This window comes from Sarcophilus harrisii, chromosome 5, assembly GCF_902635505.1.
Source record: "Sarcophilus harrisii chromosome 5, mSarHar1.11, whole genome shotgun sequence".
NCBI lineage: Eukaryota > Metazoa > Chordata > Mammalia > Dasyuromorphia > Dasyuridae > Sarcophilus > Sarcophilus harrisii.
The window spans coordinates 177,613,931-177,630,238 of NC_045430.1; the positions used below are offsets into that span (position 1 = coordinate 177,613,931).

Consider the following 16,308-nt stretch of genomic DNA (forward strand, 5'->3'; position numbering starts at 1 on the left):
AATATGTTTAACATAATTACACATGTATAACTTATATCAGATTGTTTGCTGTCTTGGGGAGAGGGTTGGAAAGAGAGGGAAGGAGAAAATTTGGAACTCAAACTCATAAAAATGAATGTTAAAAACTATATTTATATGTAATTGGAAAATGGTATTTATCTCAAAACCCCCAAATAATGTCTGGTCTTTGAGGATAGAAAATGTATCAAACTTCTTTGCCTTTTTTTCCCCCTGAGACAATTGGGGTTAAGTGACTTGCCCAGGGTCACACATCTAGGAAGTGTTAAGTGTCTGAGGCCAGACTGGAACTCAGGTCCTCCTGACTGCAGGGCTGGTGCTCCATCCACCCAGCTGCCCCTTTTTTTGCCTTTCTTTGTGTCTCCATCACTTAGCACAGTGCCTAGCACCTAGGACATGCTATATAAATGCTTCATCATGTTGATTATGACATTGATGATTTTTACTTTTTATCTCTAGTGTGTACCTAGTGACACGCACATAGTAAATACAGAGAGTCTTTTGGTGAAAGTAAGAGTCACAGACGTTGTAGAGGAGAACTATGATTTGGGCAGGTCAGGGTAAATGATCTCTAAGTCCCTTTCAGCTCTAAATGTACAAATCCGTGAAGAAAATGATCTCAAATAGTGTAAGTGAAAAAAAATTGGAGAAAGCAAAGATATAGTTAGGCTGGCAGATGAGACATTATGAAGATAAACATTTTCAAAGCTATTTGTATAGACACGTCCTAATAGTGAGTTCTTAAGAACATGTGGGCTATGCTAACTACTTATGCATTCTTTCACAGGGCTGGCCAGTGAACCTAGTCCCTGTGAGCCTAGGAAGGGGGCTTCCATCAGTTTGTTAGCTAATGCAACTCTCCATGTGGAAGAGTCCAAGAAGATTGCTCCTGGGGAGCCGTGACAACATGTAATGGAAGTACAATGGAGAGACTGGAGTTTGCATCAACTTTCTGTTAGCTGATCCTGGTCTGCTAGCCACATGGCCAAAAGCTGAAGCTGTTGGACCAGAGCTGGAGGTCCCTTGCAAAGGATCTCTCTTTGTAGCTGCTGTTAGGTTGACTTCTTCACGGTTGGCATCTGGTGAGAAATAATCTCGCAAAGGAAGAGGCTTTAGACTTTTTCCCTATCAGGACTCTGGGAGAGTAAGTCTCATTCAGAATCCTTGGTCTTTAAAACCAAAATATGCAAAAGGGTCAATTCTATAGGATGCTATCCATGTATGTGCTCCCTCTAGCACAAATGCTCCCTCTAGCACAAGTGCTCCTTCTGATACTGCTACAAGTCTGCCTGTTTCTAAGCAATTATCATTTCTGTCCTCCTGTAAATCCACCAGAGGGAGTACAGACAGTCTGATTCAGAGTGGAATCAGAGATTAGGTTCTTCAGATTTTTATTTTCATTTTTGCAGTAAGAAGTAAAATTCAGGTCCTTCCAAGTAGTAACAGGTGCACAAGAAAACACTCTGCCCATCTGTTTGTCACCATCTGATCTCAAAAAAAGCACAGAAAACCCACTTTCAGTGTATCATTACCATGAATTCAGTTTCTAAGGAAAGCTAGCTGGACAGTGCCTCTCCATTCATTATCTTGTGAAAATGCCTATTGTTGATGAAAACACTATAAACTTAGCTGAGTCTAACCATTCTCTTGAAAACAACAGGAACAGCAAATAGCAACTCTGGAAAATAGAAGTGGGTAAATATCATTGTATTTGCTAGCAAAACTGCTAAAAATGACTACTTATAATCTATATCAAATTGCTTGCCTTCTCAAGGAGGGTAAAGGGGAGAGGAGAGAGAGAATTTAGAACTCACTTTTTTTTAATGTTAAAAATGTTGGTTTACATGTAATTAAGAAAAAATAAAAATTAAATGGAAGAAAAAATTGCTAAAAAATCTAGCTTATTAAAAAAAATTTATTGCTTTTTTTGTTTTGTTATCTTTTTGTTTTCACCTATATTTCCCAAAATATCTCCTCCTCCTCCATTTTCCAGAGAGGCATCTCTTATGAAAATAAAAAAAGAAGGGGGCAGCTAGGTGGTGCAGTAGATAGAGCACCAGCTCTGAACTCAGGAGGACCTGAGTTCAAATTTGACCTTAGACACTTAATACTTCCTAGCTGTGTGACTCTGGGCAAGTCTTCTGTGGAGCTAAGATTGGTCATTATATTTCCCAGCATTCAGTTTTGATTGTTTTATTATTGTTGTTCTATTTACAATATCATGATCATTGTGTATATTGCTTTCCTGGTCTTGCTAACTTCACTTTATATCAGTTCCTATAAGTTCCCATGCTTCTCCGTGTTATATGCAAAATTAAAGAAAATTATTATTGTGAACTTGGCAAACCCTAAATAAAATGAGCATTTCCACATACATGATAGAACAGAAAAAGAAATGTATAGAAATTTGTGAATACTGTGTTTGCTTTTCCTTCTAAGTATATAATAAATTCAGTACACAATTTCCAAAGCTGCTTGAATGTGTTTCCTTCTGGCCTTCCTTCTGTTCTATTTGATGCATTTAAAAAATATATCAGTGACCATTTCTTTTTTTTGCAATCTTAATACTAACTCCCCTTGCCTTCTATTCCCTCACCCTGAATTGAAAAAAAAATAAACAAAATGCTTGTTACAAATATGAATAAAAACACAAATTCCCACATTGGCCATGCCCAAAACTCTCTCATTCTTGCACCTCCCTGTGAGGATGGGGGCAGCGTGTGTGCTGTGTCATTGGTTCTCTATAATCAAAGCAATTCATTCCATCCGTCAGAATCCTTAAGTCTTTTAAAGTTGTTTAGCTCGACAATCTGGTTGTTACTGTATAAAGTGATAGTTCTGTTCACTTGTCTCGTACAAATATAATTACTGATATGTTCTCTTAGTAATATCCTTTCTCTCTCTCTCTGTCTCTCTGTCTTTGTCTCTGTCTCTGTTTCTCTGTGTGTCTCTCCCTGTCTCTGTCTCTTTCTCTCTCTTTGTGTGTGTCTCTCTCTGTATTTCTGTCTCTGTCTCTGTCTCTCTGTCTCTCCATCCCTTTCTCCATTTGCATCTCTGTCTGTCTCTGTTTCTCACTCTCTCTCCCCTTGACTTGAGCCACTAATAGTTATGTTCCCCCTATTTGTAAGGGCCAGAGAGCAGCACTTCCATTCTATTTAACCACTTTACTTCGATTGGCTTTTTACAAAGACTTATTTTTTTAAAGATAGAACAAGAATAAACATACAACCATTTCCCCCAGTTCTTCTGAGTCATATCCTCCTTCTCCCCTCCCCCCCACCTACCTACCTCTCTGAAGGAGTAGGCTAGAAAATTAACTCATTTCCTACATAGGATTAATCCTACAAGTCCATGTCCATTGGAAGGATTGTTGTCAATTGAGTCATTATTTCAACTTTCACCGGCATAGAGGTCACTCACTCTCTTAGATGATCATAGCTCCTGGAGGCATGGGTGATGGGCTGGATTCTGAATTCTGGATTCTTTGGATGTAGAAGGCGAAAGATTTATACAATCTGAGGAGAAACCAGAGTACACTAACTCCTGGATTCCTGTACCCCAGGCTCCCAACCAAGTTGTAGACTCTCCTCCCTGCAGGAAAAAATTCCACTGCCTAGAACAGATTAGAATGAATGAAAAGGTCGAAGACACAAACCCATTTCTGGTGAAGAAGACCTCGGTCTTTCCCTTTACACTATCTCTTGCTGGACATCACACCATGTGAGTACAAATAAAGACAAAGAAGCTAAGGGATAGATGAAGCTGACTGAGGTGTTTTTTGAAGAAATGAACAATTTCAGTTACACAGCAATTTAAAAAAGGCTCCTCTCAATTCTTTGGTATAAAATAAAACCAGTTACAGGATAGTTATCTGCTCATGTCCCTCAATATTTCTAGGTACTTACCTTACATGTGATCCCGATTTTCCTAGAAAACATCTCTCAGTGTCCTCTAAATGGAGAGATGCCATCTTAATAACCCAGTGGGGTCTGGCATTATATAAATTCTGCTTAGACTGCTTTCTAGGTTTTTTTCTGAAACCATCTTTTTCATTTCTTATGGTGCAATTGTATTTTATCAAATTTACATACCATAATTTATATACCAAATTTATATAATAGCTGTTCTCCAATGGGCACCATTAATCCAGTTGTTTACTACTACAAAAAGAGCTGGCATAAATATTTATGTATAGAAGGAACCTTTGCCTAACCTTGATTTTTTTTTTTTTTTTTGAGGGGGGAGAGGAAAGGCCTAAGTAATGGTATTATTGGATCCAAGGATATATGCAGGGTTTACCAAATTTGGGGACCAGTTCCAAATTACTTTCCTGATTCGTCTTCCCATTCAATATCCCCTCCCAATTACTTTCTACTTCTTAATCCAAGAACTGTATTCAAATCTGTACCTACTATTACATTGAATAGAAAGGGAATATTAGTAAACTAAGTATAACTCTTTTTTACTGGCCACTATTCCTTTCTATGTCTTATCTCCCTCCATTAGAATATTAGCTTCTGAAGGACAGGGGTTGTTTTGATTTTATATCCTTTGTATTCAGTGTAGTGTTTGTTACCTGGTAAGCACTTAATGCTTTTCATTTGCTCACTCATTCATAATAACATTCCACTATATTCATACATAGTTTGTTTAGCTGTTCCATCATTCATTCTACATTTTTCTAGTTGTTACTATTAAAAAATGCAGCTACAAATTTTTTAGCTTAATGGGCTATTTCTTTTTCTCCTTGATATTCTATGGGTATATACCTGGCGTGGGATCTCTGGGTCAAAGGGTATATACATCTGAGTGACTTTCTTTACATGATTCAAAATTGCTTTTTAGAATAGTTGGGAAAATTGACAGTTTTACCAACAATGCTTGAGTATGCTTGTTTTTCCACACTTCCTTTCAACATAGGCTACTTGCAACTTTAGTAATATTTGACAATTAGTGGGGGTGATGTGAAATCTCAGAGTTGTTTTAATTTGCATTTCTCTAATTATTAGTGATTTAGAATATTCTTTCATATGATTAAGTAGTCTAATTTTTTTTTTCCTTTGGAGATTGTTCATATCCTTTAATCACTTTTTTTTTTTTTTTTTTTTTGCTTTCCATTTGAAAAATGAGCTTATATAATTCTATTAGCTGCCTACATATCTTGGATATCAGAAATATTTGAAGCATTTTTCCTGGGGGCAACTACTTCCTTCTTATCTTATTTGTATTACTTTTATTCATGCAAAAGCCTTTTCATTTTAAGTAACTGAAATTATTTTAAATTTTATAATTGCCTCTCTTAATTAAGTTCATCTTCACTTTTTTTTTTTAAATAGCTGATATACATTTCTGCGCATGAACAGTATGGGAATTTCTTTTGTTTGACCATACAAAATTGTTGCAAGGGTTTTCTTTTTTTTTTTCCAGTGGAGGTGAGTAAGAAAAAGAAATGCTTGTTAATTTGGGGGAAAATTGACTTAAATCAAAAAAGAAAAAGAATTCATTCCTATCCATAGTTGTGAAACATAACTTATCTGTACATGATAATATTTAGTACTCACATCTTACATCCATTTTGAGTTTACTGTGGTATTTGATGTAAGACACTGGTCTACATTTCTGCCAAACTGGTTTCCAGTTTTGCCATCAGCTGTCAACCAGGAAGTTCTTTCTTAGGTAATTTAGGTTCCTACCTGGAATTTTTAACTACCATTATAAGATACTTTAAGGGAGAGGTCATTTGACCCAGGGGATACAGGGCTGATCTTGGAGTCAGAGAGAACTGAGTTCAAGCCTTGCATTTGACACATAAAGACCGTGTAACAATGAACAAGTCATTTAAACATTCATTGCCACGAGATAGCTCTCTAAGAATGTGAGTTATAGATGAGTTAATGCTCTGTATTCAGAGAGGGAATTGTCATGCTGGAAGTTCCTTAAATTGATGGAATCCGAAGTCTAGGCACTTTCCTCCAATTTCTTATACCTGACCGACAGGTGGCTATTAAGGAGAAGAATAATTTATCATCTACATTTTCCCTCTCAAAGTAAAGGTGTCAGGAAGAGCAAAAGTGTGCAAAGTATGGAAGTAGAAGATAATATAATTAATTCAACAGTCAACAAATATCAAATATTTATTGTATTTACTGTGTGTCAAGCATTGTGCTAAATAATGGAGATACCAAGGAAGTCAAAAAATAGTCTGTCCTCAAAGGGCTTGAATTCTAATAAGAAATGCCATTTAAACAGCCATGTACCTACTTAAGTGGGAGGTAATCTTAGGCAGAATGTACTGGCATTAAAATAAATCAGGAAAGGATTCTTTCAAGTGAGATAGAGGCTGAGTATCTAAGGATGCCAGAAGGGAAATGAGGAGGAAGAACCTCCAAGCAGAGGCTACATCCAGCCAGTGAAGATGTCGGGATTAGAGTGCTTTGCTCGAGGCTGGAAAGGAGGCCAGAATGAATGAATTGTAGGTAATGTGCAGGCAAGCCAAGCAGAAGAATGGAAAGCTATGAAGGAAAGATTATGACAGGGTTTAAAAGATAAAGAAAAATGATCTGATCTTTGATTCTGGAGGTAAAAGCACACAACTGGAATTTCCTGAGTAGGAAGGTGATAGAGTCAGATGTGGACATTGGGAAGAATAGTTTGGTGGCTGAGGAAAGGATTAACTGGAATGGGAACACATGGGAGGCAGGGAGGTTAATTAGAAGGCTATTTCAGTAGTTTGGGGGTAAGTGATGACAATATACCCCAGAATGGTGGAAATATCAGAGGAGAGAAGGGAACTTCTACAAGAGAATCTTCAGATGAGCAGAACCAGGAGAATATTGTACATGGCAACAACAAGATCCCTCAATTCTGATGGATGTGGCTCTCCTCAACAATGAGATAATTCAGGCCAGTTCCAATGATCTTGTGATGGAGAGAGCCATCAGCACCCAGAGAGAGAACTATGGGGACTGAGTGTGAATCACAACATAATGTTTTCACTCTTTTTGTTGTTGTTTGCTTGAATTTTATTTTCTTTCTCATTTTTTTCCTTTTTGCTCTAATTTTTCTTGTGCAGCAAGATAATTGTATAAATATGTATACATATATTGGACTTAACATTTATTTTAACATATTTAACATATATTAGACTACTTGCCATTTAGGGGAGGAGGTGGGGAGAGGGAGGGGAAAAGTTGGAACACAAGATTTTGCAAGTGTCAGTGTTGAAAAATTATCCATGCATACATTTTGAAAATAAAAATCTTTAATAAAAAAAAACCAAGAGAATATTCAGGTTTTATAACAATTTAGATATGAGCTGGGGAGGATAAGAGAGAGTGAAGCTTTAAGGTTTTGAACCTGAGCAATGAGGAGAGCAGCAGGACCCTCACAATAGCAGGGAAGTTTGGAAGAAAGGAGTGTTTAGAGGAAAGAGTTCAGTTTTGGAGATATTGAAGCCGAAATGCCTACAGGACATCCTGCTTCAAATGTCCAAAAGGTAGTTGGTGACAGAAGGCAGGAGCTTAAGAGAGAGGTTAGGGCTGGATATATTCATGTAGGAAGCTAAGTGGTGAAATGGATAGAATCCAGAACCTGAGATCAGGAAAATATCTTTCTGAGTTCAAATCTGGTCTCAGACATTTTGTGATCCTGTTTGCCTCGGTTTCCTCATCTGTAAAAGGAGCTGGAGAAGGAAATGGCAAAGCCCTTCTGTATTTTTGCTAAGAAAACCCCAAATAGGGTCAAGAAGAATCAGACACAGATGAGACAACTGAAAACAAGGATAATAACATATACATCTAGGAATCATTTGCCCAGAGATGATAATGGAATTCATGAGAGCTGATGATGTCGTCAATAGCACAGCATTGAGAATGAAGAGATGAGGAGCCAGGACAGAGCCGTGGTCTTACCTGAAGCAAGATCCAGCAGAAGAGACTCAGAAGGAGTGCTGAGATAGATAGCAAGAGAATGAGGAGAGAGTATTATCACAAATACTTATATAGAAGAGAGGATCAAGGAAAAGAGTGGATTGATACATCAAAACAGATCATCAGTTACTATGGAGAGAAAGTTTCAGCCAAATAATGAAAGCAAAAGCTATATTGCAGAGACTTCGGACAAAAATGAAAGGGAAAAATAGGGGGGGTGGAAGAATAAAAAGAAAGGAAGTGGAGGCAACTTTCTCAAGTTTTGCCACTAAAGGGAGATATGGGATGACAGCTGTCAGGGATGGATAGATTAGATGAGAGCTTTTGTATACCAGGATAAGGATTGATAGAACATTAGTGGAAAAAAAATAGACCACATAGAAAACAATGACTCAATAAGACTAGATAAAATGAAAGACTGAAAAAACAGAAGATAATCCAAGAAATATTATGTCAAACACGATTGCTTTTGAAAACAGGTTTTCCTTTCCAAGAATTAACAGTGTATTTGCAAAACATAAAAAATGTTGGGATAACAGATTTCAAGAAATTATAAATAAAAAATTTCCTTTTAGAACCAAAGGATTAAATGAAAATAGAAAATAGGTGGTCACCTCCAGAAAGAAATCACAAAAGGAAAATTCTTGGGAATTCAAAGCCAAAATCCAGAGCTTCTAGCTCAAAAGAAAAACACAACCACCATGTAGCCAAAAAGGAGACACAATGGTAATCACACAAGACTTAGCAATTGCCATTATAAAGAACAGGAAAGGTTAGTATACAAGTACTCCAAAAGGCAAACAACAAAAGCTGACAACCAAAGATAATTCATCTGGCAAAACTAAGTACAATCCTAACAGATAAAAGTAAATCTTTAATGAAATAAAGGATTTCTAGGCATTCCTGAAGAAAATGTCAGAACTGAGTAAACATTTTGAAAGGTAATAGTAGGAACTAAGATACACATATTAAATTGAAAGGAAATATGTGGGACTAAATTGTTCACAATTTTTAAATGGGGAATAAGAAATAAATGATTTCTTAGAACTATGATATCTGAAAAGGTCATAAAGGTTAAAATGACAGATTTTATTCTATTTTAATAGTCTTAACAGTCTTATGCAAAGACAAAAATGAGAATCATAAAGGACTATATTGAGCAAGAAAAGAGGAAGAAAGGAAGAAAAATCACTATTACATAATACAAGTGAATACAATGAAGTGTATATAATTATGGAGGAAGAGAGGGGCATCCCAAGAATATCATTTTCATCTCAACTGGACAAAAGGAAGATTGAACACAATTACACATAAAAAGATATTTCTGTTGAGAAACACATTAAATTCAAAAGGGAAATAGTAAGAGATAGGGACAAAAGAAATGTTGAGACTGGTTTGAAAGGAAAGGCAGGATAGGTAAGGGAATAATTATAAGCAAAGTCAAGTATTGGAGGGAGGAAAATGAGAGGGATATTAAAAAGAAAGGAAAAAAGAGTAAAAAAGTCTGAGATAGGAGCAGGGATAGAGGAGAGCTGCAATAGAGAGAAAATAGATTGTTTAACCTAAAAAAGCATGAATGGCAAACTTTTATGACTTTATAATCAGGGGGAGTGGGAGCAAAAAGAAAAAAAAGTTTAAGTGGACAGGATGAAGTAAAATACCAATTAACAATCATAACTGCAAGCATTGGAATGAACTCATAAAAAAGCAGAGTATAGCAGAATGAAATAGAAAACAGACCTCAACAATTTATAAGAAATACATTTGAAATATGATTCATATAGAATTAACACAAGGAACTGGAGGAAAATTGTTCATGTTTCGTTAAAAAAGTTAAAAAAAGACAGGAGTGGTAATCGTGATTCCATATAAACCTACAGTAAATATAGACATGATAAAAAGAGATAAAACACAGAAATTACATTTATTCTAAAAAGTATCATAGATAATGAATTGTTATCAATACTTAAAATATAAGTAGTAATACATCTAAATACTTATAGGAAAACTTGATCAAATTGGAAAAATAGTTAAATTATAAGATTAGTTGACAAAACCCAACACTTATTTCTACTAAAGGCTCTAGAAATCATAAAAGATGAATAATTCTTTAGCATAGTAAATAATATCTATGAAAACTTGAAGAGAACATATTTTATGTAATAGAAAAGTTGGCAGTCTTTCCAATAAGATCTGGATAAAATAAAGATGTCCATTATTACTGCTACTTTTGATATAATGCTAGAAATGCTAGCTATAGTAAAAAGACAAGAAAAAGAAATTGAGGGGATGAAAAGAGGCAGAAAAGAAATAAAATTATTATTTTTTAAACAGATATAATTGTGTACTTAACTCTAGAGAGTCAAATAAAATTAATTGAAACAATAATTTCAGCAAAATTGAAGGATTTAAAATAAATTCACATAAACCATTGGCATTTTATGTGTGTGTATAAACACATATGAATTAGTTTATGTGTATAAACTAATAAACCCCAAGAAATGCTGGAAAAAGAAATTCCATTCAAATAGAAGCTCTAAAATACTTGACAGTGTACCTGCCAAGATTCACCCAGGAACTATCTGAATCTGAATATAAAATGTTCTCTGAAAAATAAAACAGACTTAAATAATTAAAGAAATATTAATTGAATGTGAATTGGTCAAGCCAATATAATAAAAAGAACATTATTACCTAAATTTATTTACTTATTCAATAATAAACCACTTAAACTACCAATAAAATACTTTATAGAGCTATGAAAAATAATAATGAAATTCAGATGGAAGAATAAAAGTCAAGAATCTCAAAATGAAAAAGGTAAGAAGAAGGGGAGGATCTCTTGGCACCAGACCTAAATTGTAGTATAAATGCTTGTAAGATAACTCAAAGTGAAAACTCACATAGAAAAGAGAACAAGGCAAAACTTAAGCATCATTGGACTTTTAGAATGCCCTTTAAAAAGCAGCCTAGACATAAGACTTCAAGAAATCTTACAACTCCCATACAAATAGAGGATAAAATGGAAATTAAAAACCACAGGTCACCTTGATGAAACAGGCCCCTGAATTTTGTACCAGAAATGTGCTTTTAGTTATTCTTATCATAACCTTGCACAGTGAAAAGAACATTCCTTCCCCAGATAAAGTACATACAGCAAATATCTGAGAGGTCATAGAAGACCTTGATCCCTATCCTACTCCAGGAACCTTGGGAAAGTGCCAAAAATTTCCCAATATAGGCAGTCTCCTTTGTCCTCCCACCCTGCTAGACTTTCCCATGACTAGCCTGTCGCTTTCACATGAATCTAAAGCTCCTGACAGCTAAGAGAAAATCTCTCAGAATTCTTTCTGTATCTACTTTGAAACACAGCAACTTCCTGAAAGAGATTTTAGAATGAAAACTCCCAGGAACATCATAGTTAAAATGCAGAGATTCTAGGTCACTGAGAAAAATACTGTAAGCAGCCAGAAAGAAATTCCAGTATAATTCAATTATCAAGTAGTCACAACTTGGATCGTACATAATTTGGCAGCAATCATCATTAAGGAACAGTGAGCCTGGCATAAGACATGCCAGAAGGCAGAGGACATGGTCTTTCAGAAAAGAGTAATATTATGAAGCAAAACAGAATATGGTGCTATTGAAGGGAAAGGATCTTTAATGAAAGTCCTTCCAAACTTTCCTAATAGAAAACTTTAGAAGTTCAAATACAAGTGAAGAGAAAACAAAAAAATAATTCAGGATGAACAAGCCTAAGGGATTCAAAAAAAAAAAAAAAAGGATAAACTAGATATATTCTGTCATGGTGAGATATGTGTCCCCTCTGATTTCTATTGGCGCTCACAGAGGGGAATCAAAGTGAGTAAAATTGGGAGTGGTTCTGTTATATCTTCATGATCTTAAGGAAAAATGGAAAGAGCAGAAGAGGAATATTCTCAAGTAGGTGGATAGAAAGGAGAGTTAGGAAATATTATCCCAGGTAATAATGTAGACATCTCTACAATAAGGAAATGGGTGGGAACAGCTGATCCCTGAACCTCAGATCTAGATAAGGTAAGGAAGAATATACACAACACAGAAATGAATAGAGAAATAAACTTTACTCACCAGTAAAAAGTGGGGGAAGGAGGAAAAGGGCAGTGAGAATTAGAGGGAAGGTAGATTAAAGGAGGTATTAATCCTAAGCAAAGCATATATATATATATATATATATATATATATATATATATATATATATATAATAATTCAATAGTGTGGGAAGAGACAGACAGAGAGTGGCACTCTGACAGAAATTTGGTTTAGACTAATATCTTATATCTTACCATATTCATGACCTAGGCATAAAGAATGAAATTATTAATAAATTAGAGGAACATAGGATAGTTTACTTCTCAGACCTGTGGAAAGGGAAGGACTTTATGACCAAAGAAGAACTAGAGATCATTACTGATCACAAAATAGAAAATTTCGATTATACCAAACTGAAAAGTTTTGTACAAACAAAACTAACGCAGACAAAATTAGAAGGGAAGCAATAAACTGGGAAAATATTTTTACCGTCAAAGGTTCTGATAAAGGCCTCATTTCCAAAATATGTAGAGTATTGACTCTAATTTATAAAAAATCAAGCCATTCTCCAATTGAAAAATGGTCAAAGGATATGAACAGACAATTCTCAGATGAAGAAATTGAAACTATTTCTAGTCATATGAAAAGATGCTCCAAGTCATTATTAATCAGAGAAATGCAAATTAAGACATCTAAGACACACCTATCAGACTGGCTAAGATGACAGGAAAAAATAATGATTGTTGGAGGGGATGCGGGAAAACTGGGACATTGATGCATTGTTGGTGAAGTTGTGAACAAATCCAACCATTCTGGAGAGTAGTTTGGAACCTATGCTCAAAAAGTTATCAAACTGTGCATACCCTTTGATCCAGCAGTGTTACTACTGGGCTTATATCCCAAAGAGATCATAAAGAAGGGAAAGAGACCTGTATGTGCACGAATGTTTGTGGCAGCCCTTTTTGTAGTAGCTAGAAACTGGAAACTGAATGGATGCCCATCAGTTGGAGAATGGCTGAATAAATTGTGGTATATGAATATTATGGAATATTATTGTTCTGTAAGAAATGACCAACAGGATGATTTCAGAAAGGCCTGGAGAGACTTACCCGAACTGATGCTGAGTGAAATGAGCAGGACCAGGAGATCATTATATACTTCAACAACAATACTATATGATGACCAGTTCTGATGGACCTGGCCATCCTCAGCAGTGAGATCAACCAAATCATTTCCAATGGAGCAGTAATGAACTGAACCAGCTACGCTAAGAGAAAGAACTCTGGGAGATGACTAAAAACCATTACATTGAATTCCCAATCCCTATATTTATGCCCACCTGCATTTTTGATTTCCTTCACAAGCTAATTGTACAATATTTCAGAGTCTGATTCTTTTTGTACAGCAAAATAACGGTTTGGTCATGTATACTTATGGTGTATCTAAGCTATATTTTAATATATTTAACATCTACTGGTCATCCTGCCATCTGGGGAGGGGTGGGGGTAAGAGGTGAAAAATTGGAACAAGAGGTTTGGCAATTGTTAATACTGTAAAGTTACCCATGCATATAACCTGTAAATAAAAGGCTATTAAATAAAAAAATATATATATATATATATATCTTACCATAAATTTCAAATGGATTCATGATCTAGATTTGAAAGACCACATTATAAACAAATTAGAGGAGCAATGAAGAAAGCATCTTTTTATATCTATGGTAGGGGAAGAGTTCATGACTAAATAGCAAAAGGATGGTGCAAAATAAAATGCCAATTTTGATTCTATAAAATTAAAAAGTTAAAAAACCCAAGTATAATACAGTCAAAACTAGAACATAACAGGTAATTTGAAAAAAAATGCAAAGATTTTTTCCAGTAAGTTTTCCAGATAAAGGCCTCATTTCCAAGATAAGTAAGAAACTGATTCAAAATTTCTAAGAGTGAGGATCATTCCTCAATAGATAAAAATAAAATGACATGAAAAGACAGTTTTCAAAGAAAGAAATCCAAACTATCACCAACAATGTGAGGTAAAAATGTTTCCAAATTACTAATAATTAGATAAATGAAAATTAAAGCAACCTGAAGATCCATCTCCCACTCTCATCAGACTGCCAAAGATGATAAAAGAAGAAAATGATAAATAATGAAGGAGCTACAGGAAAACAGGTACACTAATGAACTTCATAGTGGTGCTATGTATTGGCCCAATCATTCTGGAAAGCTATTAAAACTATGTTCTACATTGATGCATTGTTGGTGGAGTTATGAACGAATCCAACCATTTTGGAGAGTAGTTTGGAACTATGCTCAAAAAGTTATCAAACTGTGCATACCCTTTGATCCATCAGTGTTACTACTGGGATTATATCCCAAAGAGATTATAAAGAAGGAAAGGGACCTGTATGTGCACGAATGTTTGTGGCAGCCCTTTTTGTAGTGGCTAGAAACTGGAAACTGAATGGATGTCCATCAGTTGGAGAATGGCTGAATAAATTGTGGTATATGAAAATTATGGAATATTACTGTTCTGTAAGAAATGACCAACAGGATGATTTCAGAAAGGCCTGGAGAGACTTACACGAACTGATGCTGAGTGAAATGAGCAGGACCAGGAGATCATTATATACTTCAACAACAATACTAGATGATGACCAGTTCTGATGGATCAGGCCATCCTCAGCAACGAGATCAACCAAATCATTTCTAATGGAGCAGTAATGAACTGAACTAGCTATGCCCAGAAAAATAACTCTGGGAGATGACATTACATTAAATTCCCAATCCCTATATTTATGCACACCTGCATTTTTGATTTCCTTCACAAGCTAATTGTACAATATTTCAGAGTCTGATTCTTTTTGTACAGCAAAATAATGTTTTGGTCATGTATACTTATTGTGTATCTAAGCTATATTTTAATATATTTAACATCTACTGGTCATCCTGCCATCTAGGGAGGGTGGGGGTAAGAGGTGAAAAATTGGAACAAGAGGTTTGGCAATTGTTAATGCTGTAAAGTTACCCATGTATATATCCTGTAAATAAAAGGCTATTAAATTAAAAAAAAAAAAAAAAAAAAAAAAAACTATGTCCTAAACTGTTGCTAAACTGTAACCCAGCTGTGCCACTAATTTTATAATCCAAAAACAAACAAAAAAAAAAAATCAAAGGATTGAAATGTATGAAATTATTTATAGCAGACAGTCAAAAATTGGAAGTTGAGTTCGATTGAGGAATTGATAAATTTTAGCATAGGAATGTAATTGGATTATTAGTGTGCTTTACTGATTGATAAATAATTTCTGAGGAAATCAGAGGAATCTCTAAAAACTGATACAGAACAAAGTGAACACAGTCAGGAGAACAATTCACACAATGATAACATTATAGAGAAAAACAACTTTGAAAAACTTTAGAAGTCTAAGGCAGATAAACAGTGTAAAATAATTTAGATGAAAGAGTCACTCATCTCCTTCCAAAGAGGTGATCTTAAAATGCATTGAGACATGATCAATGTGGTAATGTTTTTTTTTAATAGGACGATGCAACTGTGTTTTAAGGACTTTATTTTAGGGAATTAAAAAAAAACACTTGCTCAATGTTGGGGTTGTGGGAGAGGCAGAATAAAAGAAAAATGTAAAAGATGATTCTGGGAGGGGGAGAGGGAGCTATGTGGGAAATTTGGATACATAATATCTGGCACGTAGTAGCACTTACATGTTTATTATTATGGATGGATATAAAAACAAAATATCGAAAAAAAAATTAAATTGTCACTTCACAACTGATTATCCATTCTCCAATGTCTCAAATTTAGATACTTATATGTTTCAAAGAGTTAAAGAGTATCTAAATGATAGATTACCTTCTTAATCTTTAGACAAATGTTTTAAATGGAATCTTTCTACCTAAAGTTTGGAAGCAGAAGGAAGGAAGCGCGCATTTATTAGCCACCAGCCGTCTTCGCTCACTGTGAGCGCCTGGCGAATATAATCTCATTTGATCAAATTGAGGTAGATACTCTTCTCTCCGGGGACAGACGGAGCTCAGATTTGCGGAGAATCTCTCGGCCCCTTTCGAACTCACTCCACTGGCCAGAGAGCTGCGTCCGCCATTCCACTCGAAAGCCTCAGAAGGGGTGAGCAAGGTTAAGAGAAGAGGGACGGGAAAGAAAAGCGAAAGCTTCGCGTCGGGCGAAGAGGCTTTGCAAGGAAGCGTCGGTGTCCTTAGGTGGAGCGCTTCCCGCCCTCAGGGAGCTTCCATTCTAACTGGGGGTAAGGCTC

General features: G+C 35.4%; 1 long non-coding RNA gene across 1 annotated transcript; it reads right to left on the bottom strand.

Annotated features, from left to right (window-relative positions):
• Positions 1-1,351: 1,351 nt before the first annotated feature.
• LOC116419381 lies at positions 1,352-15,975 on the bottom strand. Its single transcript, XR_004229675.1, has 3 exons — positions 15,891-15,975; positions 3,439-3,533; positions 1,352-1,503 (listed from the first exon to the last, which is right to left on the bottom strand). It is a non-coding gene; the product is annotated as an uncharacterized LOC116419381 (long non-coding RNA).
• Between the last annotated feature and the right edge of the window lie 333 nt (positions 15,976-16,308).